The sequence below is a fragment of the Anomaloglossus baeobatrachus genome, chromosome 4, assembly GCF_048569485.1.
Source record: "Anomaloglossus baeobatrachus isolate aAnoBae1 chromosome 4, aAnoBae1.hap1, whole genome shotgun sequence".
Taxonomy (NCBI): domain Eukaryota; kingdom Metazoa; phylum Chordata; class Amphibia; order Anura; family Aromobatidae; genus Anomaloglossus; species Anomaloglossus baeobatrachus.
In genome coordinates this window covers 5944443-5964808 of record NC_134356.1, presented here as the reverse complement: position 1 = coordinate 5964808, position 20366 = coordinate 5944443, and positions in this window count along the sequence as shown.

The window sequence follows — 20366 nt, the reverse complement described above, 5'->3', positions numbered from 1 at the left end:
CCTCTGATACTCTCACACGCCACCTCTGATACTCTCACACTCCACCTCTGATACTCTCACACTCCACCTCTGATACTCTCACACACCACCTCTGATACTCTCACACGCCACCTCTGATACTCTCACACGCCACCTCTGATACTCTCACACTCCACCTCTGATACTCACACTCCACCTCTGATACTCTCACACACCACCTCTGATACTCTCACATGCCACCTCTGATACTCTCACACGCCACCTCTGATACTCTCACACTCCACCTCTGATACTCTCACACGCCACCTCTGATACTCACACTCCACCTCTGATACTCTCACACTCCACCTCTGATATTCTCACACTCCACCTCTGATACTCACACTCCACCTCTAATATTCTCACACTCCACCTCTGATATTCTCACACTCCACCTCTGATATTCTCACACTCCACCTCTGATATTCTCACACTCCACCTCTGATATTCTCACACTCCACCTCTGATACTCTCACACTCCACCTCTGATACTCACACTCCACCTCTGATACTCTCACACTCCACCTCTGATACTCTCACACGCCACCTCTGATATTCTCACACTCCACCTCTGATACTCACACTCCACCTCTAATATTCTCACACTACACCTCTGATATTCTCACACTCCACCTCTGATATTCTCACACTCCACCTCTGATACTCACACTCCACCTCTGATACTCTCACACTCCACCTCTGATACTCTCACACTCCACCTCTGATACTCTCACACTCCACAGCGGGTCCGGATCCGAGTAGCCCGGCTGCTGCGGGCGTGGGGGCGGCACAAACATACCGCCAAATACTGACTCACTCAGCCACGGAGACCCTCCATGAAGACACTCCACCTCTGATATTCTCACACGCCACCTCTGATACTCTCACACTCCACCTCTGATACTCTCACACTCCACCTCTGATACTCTCACACACCACCTCTGATACTCTCACACACCACCTCTGATACTCTCACACGCCACCTCTGATACTCTCACACGCCACCTCTGATACTCTCACACGCCACCTCTGATACTCTCACACTCCACCTCTGATACTCTCACACTCCACCTCTGATACTCTCACACGCCACCTCTGATACTCTCACACTCCACCTCTGATATTCTCACACGCCACCTCTGATACTCTCACACTCCACCTCTGATATTCTCACACTCCACCTCTGATATTCTCACACTCCACCTCTGATACTCTCACACTCCACCTCTGATATTCTCACACTCCACCTCTGATATTCTCACACTCCACCTCTGATACTCTCACACGCCACCTCTGATACTCACTCTCCACCTCTGATACTCTCACACTCCACCTCTGATACTCTCACACTCCACCTCTGATATTCTCACACTCCGCCTCTGATATTCTCACACTCCACCTCTGATACTCTCACACTCCACCTCTGATATTCTCACACTCCACCTCTGATACTCTCACACTCCACCTCTGATATTCTCGCACTCCACCTCTGATACTCTCACACTCCACCTCTGATATTCTCACACTCCACCTCTGATACTCTCACACGCCACCTCTGATACTCTCACACGCCACCTCTGATACTCACACTCCACCTCTGATACTCTCACACTCCACCTCTGATATTCTCACACTCCACCTCTGATATTCTCACACTCTGCCTCTGATATTCTCACACTCCACCTCTGATACTCTCACACTCCACCTCTGATATTCTCACACTCCACCTCTGATACTCTCACACGCCACCTCTGATACTCTCACACGCCACCTCTGATACTCACACTCCACCTCTGATACTCTCACACTCCACCTCTGATACTCTCACACTCCACCTCTGATATTCTCACACTCCGCCTCTGATATTCTCGCACTCCACCTCTGATACTCACACGCCACCTCTGATATTCTCACACTCCACCTCTGATACTCTCACACTCCGATATTCTCGCACTCCACCTCTGATACTCTCACACTCCACCTCTGATATTCTCACACTCCACCTCTAATACTCTCACACGCCACCTCTGATATTCTCACACCCCACCTCTGATATTCTCACACGCCACCTCTGATACTCACACTCCACCTCTAATATTCTCACACTCCACCTCTGATATTCTCACACTCCACCTCTGATACTCTCACACCCCACCTCTGATATTCTCACACTCCACCTCTGATACTCACACTCCACTTCTGATACTCTCACACGCCACCTCTGATACTCTCACACTCCACCTCTGATACTCTCACACTCCACCTCTGATACTCTCACACACCACCTCTGATACTCTCACACGCCACCTCTGATACTCTCACACGCCACCTCTGATACTCTCACACTCCACCTCTGATACTCACACTCCACCTCTGATACTCTCACACACCACCTCTGATACTCTCACATGCCACCTCTGATACTCTCACACGCCACCTCTGATACTCTCACACTCCACCTCTGATACTCTCACACGCCACCTCTGATACTCACACTCCACCTCTGATACTCTCACACTCCACCTCTGATATTCTCACACTCCACCTCTGATATTCTCACACTCCACCTCTGATATTCTCACACTCCACCTCTGATATTCTCACACTCCACCTCTGATACTCTCACACTCCACCTCTGATACTCACACTCCACCTCTGATACTCTCACACTCCACCTCTGATACTCTCACACGCCACCTCTGATACTCACACTCCACCTCTAATATTCTCACACTACACCTCTGATATTCTCACACTCCACCTCTGATATTCTCACACTCCACCTCTGATACTCACACTCCACCTCTGATACTCACACTCCACCTCTGATACTCTCACACTCCACCTCTGATACTCTCACACTCCACCTCTGATACTCTCACACTCCACAGCGGGTCCGGATCCGAGCAGCCCGGCTGCTGCGGGCGTGGGGGCGGCACAAACATACCGCCAAATACTGACTCACTCAGCCACGGAGACCCTCCATGAAGACACTCCACCTCTGATATTCTCACACGCCACCTCTGATACTCTCACACTCCACCTCTGATACTCTCACACTCCACCTCTGATACTCTCACACACCACCTCTGATACTCTCACACACCACCTCTGATACTCTCACACGCCACCTCTGATACTCTCACACGCCACCTCTGATACTCTCACACGCCACCTCTGATACTCTCACACTCCACCTCTGATACTCTCACACTCCACCTCTGATACTCTCACACGCCACCTCTGATACTCTCACACTCCACCTCTGATATTCTCACACGCCACCTCTGATACTCTCACACTCCACCTCTGATATTCTCACACTCCACCTCTGATATTCTCACACTCCACCTCTGATACTCTCACACTCCACCTCTGATATTCTCACACTCCACCTCTGATATTCTCACACTCCACCTCTGATACTCTCACACGCCACCTCTGATACTCACTCTCCACCTCTGATACTCTCACACTCCACCTCTGATACTCTCACACTCCACCTCTGATATTCTCACACTCCGCCTCTGATATTCTCACACTCCACCTCTGATACTCTCACACTCCACCTCTGATATTCTCACACTCCACCTCTGATACTCTCACACTCCACCTCTGATATTCTCGCACTCCACCTCTGATACTCTCACACTCCACCTCTGATATTCTCACACTCCACCTCTGATACTCTCACACGCCACCTCTGATACTCTCACACGCCACCTCTGATACTCACACTCCACCTCTGATACTCTCACACTCCACCTCTGATATTCTCACACTCCTCCTCTGATATTCTCACACTCTGCCTCTGATATTCTCACACTCCACCTCTGATACTCTCACACTCCACCTCTGATATTCTCACACTCCACCTCTGATACTCTCACACGCCACCTCTGATACTCTCACACGCCACCTCTGATACTCACACTCCACCTCTGATACTCTCACACTCCACCTCTGATACTCTCACACTCCACCTCTGATATTCTCACACTCCGCCTCTGATATTCTCGCACTCCACCTCTGATACTCACACGCCACCTCTGATATTCTCACACTCCACCTCTGATACTCTCACACTCCGATATTCTCGCACTCCACCTCTGATACTCTCACACTCCACCTCTGATATTCTCACACTCCACCTCTAATACTCTCACACGCCACCTCTGATATTCTCACACCCCACCTCTGATATTCTCACACGCCACCTCTGATACTCACACTCCACCTCTAATATTCTCACACTCCACCTCTGATATTCTCACACTCCACCTCTGATACTCTCACACCCCACCTCTGATATTCTCACACTCCACCTCTGATACTCACACTCCACCTCTGATACTCTCACACGCCACCTCTGATACTCTCACACTCCACCTCTGATACTCTCACACTCCACCTCTGATACTCTCACACACCACCTCTGATACTCTCACACGCCACCTCTGATACTCTCACACGCCACCTCTGATACTCTCACACTCCACCTCTGATACTCACACTCCACCTCTGATACTCTCACACACCACCTCTGATACTCTCACATGCCACCTCTGATACTCTCACACGCCACCTCTGATACTCTCACACTCCACCTCTGATACTCTCACACGCCACCTCTGATACTCACACTCCACCTCTGATACTCTCACACTCCACCTCTGATATTCTCACACTCCACCTCTGATACTCACACTCCACCTCTAATATTCTCACACTCCACCTCTGATATTCTCACACTCCACCTCTGATATTCTCACACTCCACCTCTGATATTCTCACACTCCACCTCTGATACTCTCACACTCCACCTCTGATACTCACACTCCACCTCTGATACTCTCACACTCCACCTCTGATACTCTCACACTCCACCTCTGATACTCTCACACGCCACCTCTGATATTCTCACAATCCACCTCTGATACTCACACTCCACCTCTAATATTCTCACACTACACCTCTGATATTCTCACACTCCACCTCTGATATTCTCACACTCCACCTCTGATACTCACACTCCACCTCTGATACTCTCACACTCCACCTCTGATACTCTCACACTCCACCTCTGATACTCTCACACTCCACCTCTGATACTCTCACACTCCACCTCTGATACTCTCACACTCCACCTCTGATACTCTCACACTCCACAGCGGGTCCGGATCCGAGCAGCCCGGCTGCTGCGGGCGTGCGGGCGGCACACACATACCGCTAAATAGTGACTCACTCATCCACGGAGACCCTCCATGAAGACACTCCACCTCTGATACTCTCACACGCCACCTCTGATACTCTCACACTCCACCTCTGATACTCTCACACTCCACCTCTGATACTCTCACACACCACCTCTGATACTCTCACACACCACCTCTGATACTCTCACACGCCACCTCTGATACTCTCACACTCCACCTCTGATACTCTCACACTCCACCTCTGATACTCTCACACTCCACCTCTGATATTCTCACACTCCACCTCTGATACTCTCACACTCCACCTCTGATACTCTCACACGCCACCTCTGATACTCTCACACTCCACCTCTGATATTCTCACACGCCACCTCTGATACTCTCACACTCCACCTCTGATACTCTCACACCCCGCCTCTGATATTCTCACACTCCGCCTCTGATATTCTCACACTCCGCCTCTGATATTCTCACACTCCGCCTCTGATATTCTCACACTCCACCTCTGATATTCTCACACTCCACCTCTGATACTCTCACACTCCACCTCTGATATTCTCACACTCCACCTCTGATACTCTCACACTCCACCTCTGATACTCTCACACTCCACCTCTGATACTCTCACACACCACCTCTGATACTCTCACACGCCACCTCTGATACTCTCACACTCCACCTCTGATACTCTCACACTCCACCTCTGATATTCTCACACTCCACCTCTGATACTCTCACACTCCACCTCTGATACTCTCACACGCCACCTCTGATACTCTCACACTCCACCTCTGATATTCTCACACGCCACCTCTGATACTCTCACACTCCACCTCTGATATTCTCACACTCCACCTCTGATATTCTCACACTCCACCTCTGATATTCTCACACTCCACCTCTGATATTCTCACACTCCACCTCTGATATTCTCACACTCCACCTCTGATATTCTCACACTCCACCTCTGATACTCTCACACTCCGCCTCTGATATTCTCACACTCCGCCTCTGATATCCTCACACTCCGCCTCTGATATTCTCACACTCCGCCTCTGATATTCTCACACTCCACCTCTGATATTCTCACACTCCACCTCTGATACTATCACACTCCACCTCTGATATTCTCACACTCCACCTCTGATACTCTCACACTCCACCTCTGATACTCTCACACTCCACCTCTGATATTCTCACACTCCGCCTCTGATATTCTCACACTCCACCTCTGATACTCTCACACTCCACCTCTGATATTCTCGCACTCCACCTCTGATACTCACACGCCACCTCTGATATTCTCACACTCCACCTCTGATACTCTCACACTCCGATATTCTCGCACTCCACCTCTGATACTCTCACACTCCACCTCTGATACTCTCACACTCCGATATTCTCGCACTCCACCTCTGATATTCTCACACTCCACCTCTGATACTCTAACACGCCACCTCTGATACTCTCACACTCCACCTCTAATATTCTCACACTCCACCTCTGATGCTCTCCCACTCCACCTCTGATACTCTCACACTCCACCTCTGATACTCTCACACGCCACCTCTGATACTCTCACACTCCACCTCTGATACTCTCACACTCCACCTCTGATACTCTCACACTCCACCTCTGATACTCTCGCACGCCACCTCTGATATTCTCACACGCCACTTCTGATACTCTCACACTCCACCTCTGATACTCTCACACTCCACCTCTGATACTCTCACACTCCACCTCTGATACTCTCACACTCCACCTCTGATACTCTCACACTCCACCTCTGATACTCTCACACTCCACCTCTGATACTCTCACACTCCACCTATGATACTCTCACACTCCACCTCTAATACTCTCACACGCCACCTCTGATATTCTCACACTCCACCTCTGATATTCTCACACTCCACCTCTGATATTCTCACACTCCACCTCTGATACTCTCACATTCCACCTCTGATACTCTCACACTCCACCTCTGATATTCTCACACTCCACCTCTGATACTCTCACACTCCACCTCTGATACTCTCACACTCCACCTCTGATACTCTCACATTCCACCTATGATACTCTCACACGCCACCTCTGATACTCTCACACTCCACCTCTGATACTCTCACACTCCACCTCTGATGCTCTCACACTCCACCTCTGATATTCTCACACTCCACCTCTGATACTCTCACACTCCACCTCATACTCTCACACTCCACCTCTGATACTCTCACACTCCACCTCTGATACTCTCGCACGCCACCTCTGATACTCTCACACGCCACTTCGGATATTCTCACACTCCACCTCTGATACTCACACGCCACCTCTGATACTCTCACACTCCACCTCTGATATTCTCACACTCCACCTCTGATATTCTCACACTCCACCTCTGATATTCTCACACTCCACCTCTGATATTCTCACACTCCAACTCTGATATTCTCACACTCCACCTCTGATATTCTCGCACTCAACCTCTGATACTCTCACACTCCACCTCTGATACTCTCACACTCCACCTCTGATACTCTCACACTCCACCTCTGATACTCTCACACTCCACCTCTGATATTCTCACACTCCACCTCTGATACTCTCACACGCCACCTCTGATACTCTCACACTCCATCTCTGATATTCTCACACTCCACGTCTGATATTCTCACACTCCACCTCTGATATTCTCACACGCCACATCTGATACTCTCACACTCCACCTCTGATATTCTCACACTCCACCTCTGATATTCTCACACTCCACCTCTGATACTCTCACACTCCACCTCTGATATTCTCACACTCCACCTCTGATACTCTCACACGCCACCTCTGATACTCACACTCCACCTCTGATACTCTCACACTCCACCTCTGATACTCTCACACTCCGATATTCTCGCACTCCACCTCTGATACTCACACGCCACCTCTGATATTCTCACACTCCACCTCTGATACTCTCACACTCCGATATTCTCGCACTCCACCTCTGATATTCTCACACTCCACCTCTGATACTCTAACACGCCACCTCTGATACTCTCACACTCCACCTCTGATACTCTCACACTCCACCTCTGATACTCTCACACTTCACCTCTGATATTCTCACACTCCACCTCTAATACTCTCACACTCCACCTCTGATATTCTCACACTCCACCTCTAATACTCTCACACTCCACCTCTGATACTCTCACATTCCACCTCTGATACTCTCACACTCCACCTATGATACTCTCACACTCCACCTTTAATACTCTCACACGCCACCTCTGATACTCTCACACTCCACCTCTGATACTCTCACACTCCACCTATGATACTCTCACACTCCACCTCTAATAATCTCACACGCCACCTCTGATATTCTCACACGCCACCTCTGATATTCTCACACTCCACCTCTGATATTCTCACACTCCACCTCTGATACTCTCACACTCCACCTCTGATACTCTCACACTCCACCTCTCATATTCTCACACTCCACCTCTGATAATCACACGCCACCTCTGATACTCTCTCACGCCACCTCTGATAATCTCACACTCCACCTCTGATACTCTCACACTCCACCTCTGATACTCTCACACGCCACCTCTGATACTCTCACACTCCACCTCTGATACTCTCACACGCCACCTCTGATACTCTCACACGCCACTTCGGATATTCTCACACTCCACCTCTAATACTCTCACATGCCACCTCTGATATTCTCACACTCCACCTCTGATACTCACACGCCACCTCTGATATTCTCACACTCCACCTCTGATATTCTCACTCTCCACCTCTGATATTCTCACACTCCACCTCTGATATTCTCACACTCCACATCTGATATTCTCGCACTCCACCTCTGATATTCTCGCACTCCACCTCTGATACTCTCACACTCCACCTTTGATACTCTCAGACTCCACCTCTGATACTCTCACACGCCACCTCTGATACTCTCACACGCCACCTCTGATACTCTCACACTCCACGTCTGATATTCTCGCACTCCACCTCTGATATTATCACACTCCACCTCTGATACTCTAACACGCCACCTCTGATACTCTCACACTCCACCTCTAATATTCTCACACTCCACCTCTGATACTCTCACACTCCACCTCTGATATTCTCACACTCCACCTCTAATACTCTCACACTCCACCTCTGATATTCTCACACTCCACCTCTAATACTCTCACACTCCACCTATGATACTCTCACACTCCACCTCTAATAATCTCACACGCCACCTCTGATATTCTCACACGCCACCTCTGATATTCTCACACTCCACCTCTGATATTTTCACACTCCACCTCTGATACTCTCACACTCCACCTCTGATACTCTCACACTCCACCTCTCATATTCTCACACTCCACCTCTGATAATCACACGCCACCTCTGATACTCTCACACTCCACCTCTCATATTCTCACACTCCACCTCTGATATTCTCACACTCCACCTCTAATACTCTCACACTCCACCTCTGATATTCTCACACACCACCTCTGATATTCTCACACTCCACCTCTGATATTCTCACACTCCACCTCTGATACTCTCACACTCCACCTCTGATATTCTCACACTCCACCTCTGATACTCTCACACTCCACCTCTGATACTCTCACACTCCACCTCTGATACTTTCACACGCCACCTCTGATATTCTCACACTCCACCTCTGATACTCTCACACTCCACCTCTGATATTCTCACACTCCACCTCTGATATTCTCACACTTCACCTCTGATACTCTCACACTCCACCTTTGATATTCTCACACTCCACCTCTGATACTCACACACTCCACCTCTGATACTTTCACACGCCACCTCTGATATTCTCACACTCCACCTCTGATACTCTCACACTCCACCTCTGATATTCTCACACTCCACCTCTGATATTCTCACACTCCACCTCTGATACTCTCACACTCCACCTCTGATATTCTCACACTCCACCTCTGATACTCTCACACTCCACCTCTGATACTCTCACACTCCACCTCTGATACTCTCACACTCCACCTCTGATACTCTCACACTCCACCTCTGATACTCTCACATTCCACCTCTGATACTCTCACACTCCACCTCTGATACTCTCACACTCCACCTCTGATACTCTCACACCCCGCCTCTGATATTCTCACACTCCACCTCTGATATTCTCACACTCCACCTCTGATACTCTCACACTCCACCTCTAATATTCTCACACGCCACCTCTGATATTCTCACACTCCACCTCTAATACTCTCACACGCCACCTCTGATATTCTCACATTCCACCTCTGATACTCTCACACTCCACCTCTGATATTCTCACACTCCACCTCTGATACTCTCACACTCCACCTCTGATACTCTCACATTCCACCTCTGATACTCTCACACTCCACCTCTGATACTCTCACACTCCACCTCTGATACTCTCACACTCCACCTCTGATACTCTCACACTCCGCCTCTGATATTCTCACACTCCACCTCTGATATTCTCACACTCCACCTCTGATACTCTCACACTCCACCTCTAATATTCTCACACGCCACCTCTGATATTCTCACACTCCACCTCTAATACTATCACACGCCACCTCTGATATTCTCACATTCCTCCTCTGATATTCTCACATTCCACCTCTGATACTCTCACACTCCACCTCTGATATTCTCACACTCCACCTCTGATACTCTCACACTCCACCTCTGATACTCTCACACTCCACCTCTGATATTCTCACACTCTACCTCTAATACTCTCACACTCTACCTCTAATACTCTCACACTCCACCTCTGATATTCTCACACTCCACCTCTGATATTCTCACACGCCACCTCTGATACTCTCACACTCCACCTCTGATACTCTCACACTCCACCTCTGATACTCTCACACGCCACCTCTGATATTCTCACACACCACCTCTGATACTCTCACACTCCACTTCTGATACTCTCACACTCCACCTCTGATATTCTCACACTCCACCTCTGATACTCTCACACTCCACCTCTGATATTCTCACACGCCACCTCTGATATTCTCACACGCCACCTCTGATATTCTCACACTGCACCTCTGATACTCTCACACTCCACCTCTGATACTCTCACACTCCACCTCTGATACTCTCACACGCCACCTCTGATATTCTCACACACCACCTCTGATACTCTCACACTCCACCTCTGATATTCTCACACTCCACCTCTGATACTCTCACACTCCACCTCTGATATTCTCACACTGCACCTCTGATATTCTCACACTCCACCTCTGATACTCTCACACTCCACCTCTGATATTCTCACACGCCACCTCTGATATTCTCACACGCCACCTCTGATATTCTCACACGCCACCTCTGATACTCTCACACTCCACCTCTGATATTCTCACACTCCACCTCTAATACTCTCACACGCCACCTCTGATATTCTCACATTCCACCTCTGATACTCTCACACTCCACCTCTGATATTCTCACACTCCACCTCTGATACTCTCACACTCCACCTCTGATACTCTCACACTCCACCTCTGATATTCTCACACTCTACCTCTAATACTCTCACACTCTACCTCTAATACTCTCACACTCCACCTCTGATATTCTCACACTCCACCTCTGATAATCACACGCCACCTCTGATACTCTCTCACGCCACCTCTGATACTCTCACACTCCACCTCTGATACTCTCACACTCCACCTCTGATACTCTCACACGCCACCTCTGATACTCTCACACTCCACCTCTGATACTCTCACACGCCACCTCTGATACTCTCACACGCCACTTCGGATATTCTCACACTCCACCTCTAATACTCTCACATGCCACCTCTGATATTCTCACACTCCACCTCTGATACTCACACGCCACCTCTGATATTCTCACACTCCACCTCTGATATTCTCACTCTCCACCTCTGATATTCTCACACTCCACCTCTGATATTCTCACACTCCACATCTGATATTCTCGCACTCCACCTCTGATATTCTCGCACTCCACCTCTGATACTCTCACACTCCACCTTTGATACTCTCAGACTCCACCTCTGATACTCTCACACGCCACCTCTGATACTCTCACACGCCACCTCTGATACTCTCACACTCCACGTCTGATATTCTCGCACTCCACCTCTGATATTCTCACACTCCACCTCTGATACTCTAACACGCCACCTCTGATACTCTCACACTCCACCTCTAATATTCTCACACTCCACCTCTGATACTCTCACACTCCACCTCTGATATTCTCACACTCCACCTCTAATACTCTCACACTCCACCTCTGATATTCTCACACTCCACCTCTAATACTCTCACACTCCACCTATGATACTCTCACACTCCACCTCTAATAATCTCACACGCCACCTCTGATATTCTCACACGCCACCTCTGATATTCTCACACTCCACCTCTGATATTTTCACACTCCACCTCTGATACTCTCACACTCCACCTCTGATACTCTCACACTCCACCTCTCATATTCTCACACTCCACCTCTGATAATCACACGCCACCTCTGATACTCTCACACTCCACCTCTCATATTCTCACACTCCACCTCTGATATTCTCACACTCCACCTCTAATACTCTCACACTCCACCTCTGATATTCTCACACACCACCTCTGATATTCTCACACTCCACCTCTGATATTCTCACACTCCACCTCTGATACTCTCACACTCCACCTCTGATATTCTCACACTCCACCTCTGATACTCTCACACTCCACCTCTGATACTCTCACACTCCACCTCTGATACTTTCACACGCCACCTCTGATATTCTCACACTCCACCTCTGATACTCTCACACTCCACCTCTGATATTCTCACACTCCACCTCTGATATTCTCACACTTCACCTCTGATACTCTCACACTCCACCTTTGATATTCTCACACTCCACCTCTGATACTCACACACTCCACCTCTGATACTTTCACACGCCACCTCTGATATTCTCACACTCCACCTCTGATACTCTCACACTCCACCTCTGATATTCTCACACTCCACCTCTGATATTCTCACACTCCACCTCTGATACTCTCACACTCCACCTCTGATATTCTCACACTCCACCTCTGATACTCTCACACTCCACCTCTGATACTCTCACACTCCACCTCTGATACTCTCACACTCCACCTCTGATACTCTCACACTCCACCTCTGATACTCTCACATTCCACCTCTGATACTCTCACACTCCACCTCTGATACTCTCACACTCCACCTCTGATACTCTCACACCCCGCCTCTGATATTCTCACACTCCACCTCTGATATTCTCACACTCCACCTCTGATACTCTCACACTCCACCTCTAATATTCTCACACGCCACCTCTGATATTCTCACACTCCACCTCTAATACTCTCACACGCCACCTCTGATATTCTCACATTCCACCTCTGATACTCTCACACTCCACCTCTGATATTCTCACACTCCACCTCTGATACTCTCACACTCCACCTCTGATACTCTCACATTCCACCTCTGATACTCTCACACTCCACCTCTGATACTCTCACACTCCACCTCTGATACTCTCACACTCCACCTCTGATACTCTCACACTCCGCCTCTGATATTCTCACACTCCACCTCTGATATTCTCACACTCCACCTCTGATACTCTCACACTCCACCTCTAATATTCTCACACGCCACCTCTGATATTCTCACACTCCACCTCTAATACTCTCACACGCCACCTCTGATATTCTCACATTCCACCTCTGATACTCTCACACTCCACCTCTGATATTCTCACACTCCACCTCTGATACTCTCACACTCCACCTCTGATACTCTCACACTCCACCTCTGATATTCTCACACTCCACCTCTGATACTCTCACACTCCACCTCTGATACTCTCACACTCTACCTCTAATACTCTCACACTCCACCTCTGATATTCTCACACTCCACCTCTGATATTCTCACACGCCACCTCTGATACTCTCACACTCCACCTCTGATACTCTCACACTCCACCTCTGATACTCTCACACGCCACCTCTGATATTCTCACACACCACCTCTGATACTCTCACACTCCACTTCTGATACTCTCACACTCCACCTCTGATATTCTCACACTCCACCTCTGATACTCTCACACTCCACCTCTGATATTCTCACACGCCACCTCTGATATTCTCACACGCCACCTCTGATATTCTCACACTGCACCTCTGATACTCTCACACTCCACCTCTGATACTCTCACACTCCACCTCTGATACTCTCACACGCCACCTCTGATATTCTCACACACCACCTCTGATACTCTCACACTCCACTTCTGATACTCTCACACTCCACCTCTGATATTCTCACACTCCACCTCTGATACTCTCACACTCCACCTCTGATATTCTCACACTGCACCTCTGATATTCTCACACTCCACCTCTGATACTCTCACACTCCACCTCTGATATTCTCACACGCCACCTCTGATATTCTCACACGCCACCTCTGATATTCTCACACGCCACCTCTGATACTCTCACACTCCACCTCTGATATTCTCACACTCCACCTCTAATACTCTCACACGCCACCTCTGATATTCTCACATTCCACCTCTGATACTCTCACACTCCACCTCTGATATTCTCACACTCCACCTCTGATACTCTCACACTCCACCTCTGATACTCTCACACTCCACCTCTGATATTCTCACACTCTACCTCTAATACTCTCACACTCTACCTCTAATACTCTCACACTCCACCTCTGATATTCTCACACTCCACCTCTGATATTCTCACACGCCACCTCTGATATTCTCACACGCCACCTCTGATACTCTCACACTCCACCTCTGATACTCTCACACTCCACCTCTGATACTCTCACACGCCACCTCTGATATTCTCACACACCACCTCTGATACTCTCACACTCCACTTCTGATACTCTCACACTCCACCTCTGATATTCTCACACTCCACCTCTGATACTCTCACACTCCACCTCTGATATTCTCACACGCCACCTCTGATATTCTCACACGCCACCTCTGATATTCTCACACTGCACCTCTGATACTCTCACACTCCACCTCTGATACTCTCACACTCCACCTCTGATACTCTCACACGCCACCTCTGATATTCTCACACACCACCTCTGATACTCTCACACTCCACTTCTGATACTCTCACACTCCACCTCTGATATTCTCACACTCCACCTCTGATACTCTCACACTCCACCTCTGATATTCTCACACTGCACCTCTGATATTCTCACACTCCACCTCTGATACTCTCACACTCCACCTCTGATATTCTCACACGCCACCTCTGATATTCTCACACGCCACCTCTGATATTCTCACACTCCACCTCTGATATTTTCACACTCCACCTCTGATACTCTCACACTCCACCTCTGATACTCTCACACTCCACCTCTCATATTCTCACACTCCACCTCTGATAATCACACGCCACCTCTGATACTCTCACACTCCACCTCTCATATTCTCACACTCCACCTCTGATATTCTCACACTCCACCTCTAATACTCTCACACTCCACCTCTGATATTCTCACACACCACCTCTGATATTCTCACACTCCACCTCTGATATTCTCACACTCCACCTCTGATACTCTCACACTCCACCTCTGATATTCTCACACTCCACCTCTGATACTCTCACACTCCACCTCTGATACTCTCACACTCCACCTCTGATACTTTCACACGCCACCTCTGATATTCTCACACTCCACCTCTGATACTCTCACACTCCACCTCTGATATTCTCACACTCCACCTCTGATATTCTCACACTTCACCTCTGATACTCTCACACTCCACCTTTGATATTCTCACACTCCACCTCTGATACTCACACACTCCACCTCTGATACTTTCACACGCCACCTCTGATATTCTCACACTCCACCTCTGATACTCTCACACTCCACCTCTGATATTCTCACACTCCACCTCTGATATTCTCACACTCCACCTCTGATACTCTCACACTCCACCTCTGATATTCTCACACTCCACCTCTGATACTCTCACACTCCACCTCTGATACTCTCACACTCCACCTCTGATACTCTCACACTCCACCTCTGATACTCTCACACTCCACCTCTGATACTCTCACACTCCACCTCTGATACTCTCACATTCCACCTCTGATACTCTCACACTCCACCTCTGATACTCTCACACCCCGCCTCTGATATTCTCACACTCCACCTCTGATATTCTCACACTCCACCTCTGATACTCTCACACTCCACCTCTAATATTCTCACACGCCACCTCTGATATTCTCACACTCCACCTCTAATACTCTCACACGCCACCTCTGATATTCTCACATTCCACCTCTGATACTCTCACACTCCACCTCTGATATTCTCACACTCCACCTCTGATACTCTCACACTCCACCTCTGATACTCTCACATTCCACCTCTGATACTCTCACACTCCACCTCTGATACTCTCACACTCCACCTCTGATACTCTCACACTCCACCTCTGATACTCTCACACTCCGCCTCTGATATTCTCACACTCCACCTCTGATATTCTCACACTCCACCTCTGATACTCTTACACTCCACCTCTAATATTCTCACACGCCACCTCTGATATTCTCACACTCCACCTCTAATACTCTCACACGCCACCTCTGATATTCTCACATTCCACCTCTGATACTCTCACACTCCACCTCTGATATTCTCACACTCCACCTCTGATACTCTCACACTCCACCTCTGATACTCTCACACTCCACCTCTGATATTCTCACACTCTACCTCTAATACTCTCACACTCTACCTCTAATACTCTCACACTCCACCTCTGATATTCTCACACTCCACCTCTGATATTCTCACACGCCACCTCTGATACTCTCACACTCCACCTCTGATACTCTCACACTCCACCTCTGATACTCTCACACGCCACCTCTGATATTCTCACACACCACCTCTGATACTCTCACACTCCACTTCTGATACTCTCACACTCCACCTCTGATATTCTCACACTCCACCTCTGATACTCTCACACTCCACCTCTGATATTCTCACACGCCACCTCTGATATTCTCACACGCCACCTCTGATATTCTCACACTGCACCTCTGATACTCTCACACTCCACCTCTGATACTCTCACACTCCACCTCTGATACTCTCACACGCCACCTCTGATATTCTCACACACCACCTCTGATACTCTCACACTCCACTTCTGATACTCTCACACTCCACCTCTGATATTCTCACACTCCACCTCTGATACTCTCACACTCCACCTCTGATATTCTCACACTGCACCTCTGATATTCTCACACGCCACCTCTGATATTCTCACACGCCACCTCTGATATTCTCACACGCCACCTCTGATACTCTCACACTCCACCTCTGATATTCTCACACTCCACCTCTAATACTCTCACACGCCACCTCTGATATTCTCACATTCCACCTCTGATACTCTCACACTCCACCTCTGATATTCTCACACTCCACCTCTGATACTCTCACACTCCACCTCTGATACTCTCACACTCCACCTCTGATATTCTCACACTCTACCTCTAATACTCTCACACTCTACCTCTAATACTCTCACACTCCACCTCTGATATTCTCACACTCCACCTCTGATATTCTCACACGCCACCTCTGATATTCTCACACGCCACCTCTGATACTCTCACACTCCACCTCTGATACTCTCACACTCCACCTCTGATACTCTCACACGCCACCTCTGATATTCTCACACACCACCTCTGATACTCTCACACTCCACTTCTGATACTCTCACACTCCACCTCTGATATTCTCACACTCCACCTCTGATACTCTCACACTCCACCTCTGATATTCTCACACGCCACCTCTGATATTCTCACACGCCACCTCTGATATTCTCACACTGCACCTCTGATACTCTCACACTCCACCTCTGATACTCTCACACTCCACCTCTGATACTCTCACACGCCACCTCTGATATTCTCACACACCACCTCTGATACTCTCACACTCCACTTCTGATACTCTCACACTCCACCTCTGATATTCTCACACTCCACCTCTGATACTCTCACACTGCACCTCTGATATTCTCACACTCCACCTCTGATACTCTCACACTCCACCTCTGATATTCTCACACGCCACCTCTGATATTCTCACATGCCACCTCTGATATTCTCACACGCCACCTCTGATACTCTCACACTCCACCTCTGATATTCTCACACTCCACCTCTGATACTCACACGCCACCTCTGATACTCTCACACTCCACCTCTGATACTCTCACACTCCACAGATAACACAGTGATATCTCTGAGTACAGATAATGTAGTAGATGTCACCTGCAGTCCTATGTAACACCACAGATAACACAGTGATATCTCTGAGTACAGATAATGTAGTAGATGTCACCTGCAGTCCCATGTAACACCACAGATAACACAGTGATATCTGAGTACAGATATTGTAGTAGATGTCACCTGCAGTCCTATGTAACACCACAGATAACACAGTGATATCTCTGAGTACAGATAATGTAGTAGATGTCACCTGCAGTCCTATGTAACACCACAGATAACACAGTGATATCTCTGAGTATAAATAATGTAGTACATGTCACCCGCAGTCCTATGTAACACCACAGATAACAGTGATATCTCTGAGTACAGATAATGTAGTAGATGTCACCTGCAGTCCCATGTAACACCACAGATAACACAGTGATATCTGAGTACAGATATTGTAGTAGATGTCACCTGCAGTCCTATGTAACACCACAGATAACACAGTGATATCTCTGAGTACAGATAATGTAGTAGATGTCACCTGCAGTCCTATGTAACACCACAGATAACACAGTGATATCTCTGAGTACAGATGATGTAGTAGATGTCACCTGCAGTCCTATGTAACACCAGAGATAACACAGTGATATCTCTGAGTACAGATAATGTAGTAGATGTCACCTGCAGTCCTATGTAACACCACAGATAACACAGTGATATCTCTGAGTACAGATAATGTAGTAGATGTTACCTGCAGTCCTATGTAACACCACAGATAACACAGTGATATCTCTCTGAGTACAGATAATGTAGTAGATGTCACCTGCAGTCCTATGTAACACCACAGATAACACAGTGATATCTCTCTGAGTACAGATAATGTAGTAGATGTCACCTGCAGTCCTATGTAACACCACAGATAACACAGTGATATCTCTGAGTACAGATGATGTAGTAGATGTCACCTGCAGTCCTATGTAACACCAGAGATAACACAGTGATATCTCTGAGTACAGATAATGTAGTAGATGTCATCTGCAGTCCTATGTAACACCACAGATAACACAGTGATATCTCTGAGTACAGATAATGTAGTAGATGTCACCTGCAGTCCTATGTAACACCACAGATAACACAGTGATATCTCTCTGAGTACAGATAATGTAGTAGATGTCACCTGCAGTCCCATGTAACACCCCCCTTTGCCCAGTATCTGACACCTCCCCTCTTCTGTACTGTGAGTGTCAGTTGGGTAAATGTCAGCAGCTTTGTACTCGCGCACTCTGTGATGTTCGGCCATTACTTCTGCATTATTAGCTGTGATCTTTGCAGAGGCGAGTGCAGTTGTGCGTTGTGCGCTGCGGGCTGCGGCTGCTCCTCCTGGCAGTCTCCGGCGATCGCCCGCAGCGCTGCACGTTCTCTCTGTGTTTTGCTCAGTTACAGATACTCCTTTGCACAAACGAGCGCTCAGAGACACATCCGAGGTGAGGAAGCCGAGCCCGACCACCACTGAGCAAGACACAGAAGTACAAGGTGCTCAGAGACACAGCCGAGGTGAGGAGGCCGAGCCCGTTCACCACTGAGCAAGACACAGAAGTACAAGGTGCTCAGAGACACAGCTGAGGTGAGGAAGCCGAGCCCGACCACCACTGAGCAAGACACAGAAGTACAAGGTGCTCAGAGACACAACTGAGGTAAGGAAGCTGAG